This window comes from Elephantulus edwardii, unplaced genomic scaffold (genome assembly GCF_000299155.1).
Source record: "Elephantulus edwardii isolate Elephantulus edwardi_28Jun2011 unplaced genomic scaffold, EleEdw1.0 scaffold00005, whole genome shotgun sequence".
NCBI classification, from domain to species: domain Eukaryota; kingdom Metazoa; phylum Chordata; class Mammalia; order Macroscelidea; family Macroscelididae; genus Elephantulus; species Elephantulus edwardii.
In genome coordinates, this window is record NW_006399755.1 from 30,852,834 (window position 1) to 30,858,229 (window position 5,396).

The 5,396-nt window shown below is 41.0% G+C and overlaps 1 pseudogene; it reads right to left on the reverse strand.

Moving 5' to 3' along the window:
* Positions 1–4,008: 4,008 nt before the first annotated feature.
* On the reverse strand, positions 4,009–5,072 carry LOC102872869 (annotated as a pseudogene).
* Positions 5,073–5,396: the final 324 nt, after the last annotated feature.

The following is a 5,396-nucleotide window of genomic DNA, read 5'->3' on the forward strand; positions in this document are numbered from 1 at the left end:
ATATATTTTTTATTTTATACTGGTTTACTTACAAAGTTTGTATGCATTGTTTTCCACACCTGATCTTTCCCATTTCCTTTACCTACCCCCTCACCCTCCACCCATCAACTTGTGCGACCCTGTGATTAACTCTGCACCCCAACCTCGCCCATCCTCACTCCTCAGCTCTCCCCTTCCCTTGTTGGAGCCTCATACATGTTCTACAAGATGGTCTTCTACAGTAGGAAAATGTAACTTGTAAGGCCAGAATTTAAATCCAAGTCTAATAATTTGAAAGTCTGTATTCTTAAATATGGAATTGTGGTAATTTTGTTTTTGTTGCTTCTAAATCAGGTTCTCTGAAGATATTTAATAAATTTAGAAATGTTGCAGCAACAGTTGAACAGTCTACTTTGAGCCTAAATTAAGGTTAAATGCAAGCAATCACTATGCATACAACGGAATGTTGTTACTTCCCTGTAAGTTTTATCAGGATATGCCAGCATGTCGAGATTAAAACTTGAGAAATTATTAAAGTTACAACTATTTGGACTATAATGTGTAAAAATATGTAAATATACATATTAATATAGAATATTATTTACATAGAAAATATACTAAAATGTAAAAAATAAGGCATCATACCAGTAGTTCTTATTAAAAGTTGAGTTAGTTTTATAGTTAAGAGGTTATGGTTGAAGAGGTTAAGAGGTTTCGGCCCTCAAGGGGCTGAAAAACTGACCCAGAAACATTATAAAACTGCAGTTTTATAGCCGAGGAAAACCTATAGACTGGGAGAGGCAGCGCTGCCAAGGCCCAGGGGCAGCAGTCTAAACAGGAAGAGATTCTGCAGCAGGTGGGAGGATGCGGCTTACACAAACAAGTCTCAGATGTATGGTGAGGTTAAAGAGTACACAAACTACCTCAAAGTGCTAACGTTACACGGAGCTAGGTCGAAAGGAAAACCCATTACATGCTTGATCCATACGTATTAAAACAATAAGAGAGAAGGACATCCTGCCCTAGAATTATTCCTAGAGAAACAAGAATAGCACGAATTTAACAAACTTAGCATAAGATCAGCCATTTTAGAATGATTGTAGGCCTCCCACACACCATGGAGAAAGAGTGTGTAGAACTCTAACATGGGAATTGGTCACTTTTTTGATATCATCCTCTCAAGAAAGAAGAGGTTCCTTGCACTGAAACCTTTGGCCCCGGGGATGGAGATCTATACCATCCAAAAGAAGCCTCAGTAGCAGAGATAGTAACACCAGGAGACTGATGGGAGATAGAATGATGGGATTTATGGCCCACAGACTGAAAAGGCTGAGTGTCTTTGAGCAGGAGGCTTGCTGGGAGAATGGATGTCTTGAGGCATCAGATAGATGGCCAAGCGCCTTCAGGCCTAACCTTGCTAGTGGGATTGATTGCTTTTAGATACTTAACACTGATAGATCTTTGTTACACTTGACTGAGTAGGTCAGGTCATGGGGTCACAAGGGTTGTGGCCAGAGAGAGAGAGAGAGAGCATATTGCCTTTCAACATAATTGAAAAAAAAAATTATCTAGATGGAAGAAATGAAAGCCTGAGCATTCCTGATGCTGTATTGTAACATGTTATTCAAAACCTCATTGGCAGGAAGTCGAAGTAACTCACAGAGGCTGTAAATCACACAGAACGAGATGGCCCATTTTCACCAACATTCAAATGATCTGCCTGTGGGTTTACAGTGCAACTCATTCACTAGGATGAGAACCAGGGTTGGTACTGAAACTTGCTACTTCCCTAGAAACAGCAAGTATCCTTTATGTGACATATTCTGTGTGACAATTACAATAATGGAACCCAACAGTGATGTAGTAAGTACTGTGGAAAGGATGTTGTTATGTGCCATCGAGTCACTTGCGACTCATAACGACCCTAATGAGAAACCTATACTTGGACCAAGAGGCAGTCATCAGAACAGAGCAAGGAAACACTGCATGGGTCAAAATTGGGAAGGGTGTACACCAGGGATGTGTCCTGTCTCCATACCTTTTCAACCTGTATGAAGAACAGATTATCTGGGAGGCTGGGCTCTATGAGGAGAAATATGGGGTCAAGATTGGTGGAAGATCTATCAACAATCTGCGTTATGCAGATGACACAACCCTGCTTGCAGAATCTGAGGATGATCTGAAGCGCATGCTGCAGAAAGTCAAGGACTGCAGCCTTCAATATCGACTGAAGTTCAACATCAAGAAAACGAAGATTCTCACCACTGTCCTGATTGACAGCATCATGATAGATGGTGAAGCAATTGAGATTGTTGACAACTTCAGTTTGCTTGGCTCTACAGTCAACACTCTTGGTACAAGCAGCCAGGAAATTTAAGACAAATTGCACTGGAAAGTCTACTGTCAGAGACCTCTCCAAAGTACTGAAGAGCAACAGTCTGGAGACTAAAGGGCCATGGTTTTTTAATTACTTACTATGTATTAGAGAGCAGGACAATGACTAGGGATGATAGAAGGAGAGTTGACGCCTTTGAGCTGTGGTGCTGGAGAAGAGTATTGAATATATCATGGAATTCTAGGAGAACAAACATTCATTCTGGAGAGGGTAAAGCCAGGCTGCTCCTTGGAGGCAAGGATTCTGAAGCTTCGTCTGACATACTTTGGACATGTTGCAAGGTGGGATCAGTCCTTGGAGAGGGATTTCATGATTGGGAGGGTGAAGGGGCAGCGTAGGAGAGGAGGACTCTCGATGAGATAGATTGATTTGGTCACTGGGGTAATGGGTGTGTTGGAGACAATAAGATTGGCACAGGATAGAGCAGGGTTTAGGGCTGTTGTACATAGGGTCACTATGAGTCAAAGAGGACTCCATTACATAACAACAGCAACAACAACAACTTTCACATAAGTATTAAGGAGATTAAAAACATCACAATTTGACCCTTTCATCTTAAACACTTTATGGAGATCTTTTGCAGTAGGTTCCCCCGATGTGATATGCTGTTTGCTTTCTTGATTTCTGCTTCTACAGATTTTTATTGTATCTTTTCTCCCTGTTTTTATTATTTGGTGCTGTCAAATAGAGCATGACTCATAGCAACCTTGTGAACAAAAGATCTGAACCCTGTTCTGTCCTGCATTATCCTCACACTTCCTGACACACAAGAGCCCATTGCAGCAGTCACCATGTCAATCCACTTGGTGAGGGTATTCTTCTCTTTCTTCAGCTCTCCACCCTTCCCAACATCATGTTCCTCTCCAAGGAATAGCACCGAGACTGGCTCAGGACAGGGCTGGATTCAGAACTGTGGTACATAGGGTCGCTATGAGATGCAGGCATATATATTGAAAAGTTATGGAGACAGGATGCATCCCTGATGCACTCCTTTCCTGATTTTGAACCATGCAGTGTTTCCTTGCTCTATTCTGAGGACTGCTTCCTGGACCAAGTATAGGTTTCAGAGGAACATAATTATAAAAATAGTCCTTGAGGGGTTTTGCCCATACACATGAGTATTGTCTTTGTAGCGGCTAGGCCCTGCAACCACTGTGCTTGGCTGAGTTCACAAATTTGTTGTAACCTGTATCTACCTTGTGGTTCTCTGCTCCTGCTAAGCTTTGTTTCCTGGCAGCTAATAAAGCAATCTTCCACTGTCATAGCTACTGCTGCTTCTTAAAACCATCATAAGCACTTTGGTGTCATAGTTTGGCAAAATATTGACCTTCACCACTATAAGGGACAGAGTCTCTGTCTCCAAAGTTTCCCCTTTTCATGGATCAAAAATATGAAAATTTATTGTTATAATTACCAAAATCATTATAGGTTCCACCACCTTCAAAGTTGCTTCCATCATTACCAAATCCATGATAACCATCTCTACTCCCTCCATACTGTCCACCACCATGGCTGCCACAAATGCCACCTCATTCATTGACGTTTCCTCTTTGATCAAAGTTGTCGTTCCCACCAAAACCACCTCCATGGCCACAACCAAAGTTTCCAGAACCACTTCGACCTCTTTGGCTGGGTCAGGCACTGGCAATCTCTTGTTTTGACAGAGCTTTCCCTGCTTCACAGTTATGACCATTCATAGTATGGTATTTCTGAATAACAATTTTATCTATAGGGTCATGGTCATCAAAAGTTACAAAAGCAAGCTTTCTACAAAGGTGGTGCCGAAAGCAAAGAAGGAAGCCCTTGTCCTTCCCCAAATTAAAGACAAAGAAGCAAAGGCATTAAAGACCAAGAAGGCAGTCCTGAAGGGCATCAAGACAAAAAAAAAGAAGATCCACACATCACCCTGTGGCCTAAGACTCCGAAGGCAGCCTAAATACCCCTGGAAGAGCGGCCCCAGGAGACACAAGCTTGACCACTATGCCATTATCAAATTTTCCCTAACCACTGAGTCAGCCATGAAGAAGATAGACGATAACAACACACTTGTGTTCACTGTGGATGTCAAGGCTAACAAGCACTAAATTAAACAAGCTGTAAAGAAGCTCTATGACTTTGATGTGGCCAAGGCTTATGTTCGACTTGCTCCTGACTATGATATTTTGGATGTTGCTAACAAAACTGGGATCATCTAAACTGAATCCAGCTGGCTAATTCTAAATAGAAATTTTTCTCACCAAAAAAAAAAAAAAAAAGAAAGTTACAAAAGCAAAGTCCCTATTCTTGCCACTGCCTCAGTCAGTATGATTTTAACCACTTCAATTCTCCTGTACTGCTCAAAATAATCTTGTAAGTGATAGAAATCAGTATCTTCTTTAATTTCGCCAACAAAGATCTTTTTCATGGCTAAATGGGCACCTGGTCTTTGAGAATCTTCCATTGAGACAGCCCTCTTAGGTTACACAACCCTTCCCTCCACCTCTTGGGGCCTTGCATTCATGACTGCATCTACCTCTTCAACAGCTGAGTGAGTGACAAACCCAAAGCCTCTTGAGTGCTTGGTTTTTGGATGTCTCATTACTACACAGTTTATGAGTGTCCCCCATTGCTCAGAATGGCTCCTCAGACTTTCCTCTGTTGTTTCAAACTTGACCCTCCAATGAAGTTTTGACAGCTGCTCAGACTCTTTTTTTTTGTTTTGTTTTAAATAAAATTTTTATTTTGTACTGGTTTACTTACAAAGTTTGTATACATTGTTTTTCACACTGGATCTTTCCTCATCCCCTTACCCACCTCTCCATCTACCTATCATATTTTGTGTCACTCTTTAATCCAACATCTCCAACAAATTGAAAATGAACAGCAAGAAAACCCGAAACCCTCTAAAAAATTGGAATTATGAAAATTAAGGCAGAAACAAATGAAATAGAAAACAGAAAAGCAATTGAAACCAACAAAATCAGGAGCTGATTCTTCAAAAAGGTCAATAAAATCAACAAATCACTAGCAAAATTAACAAAGG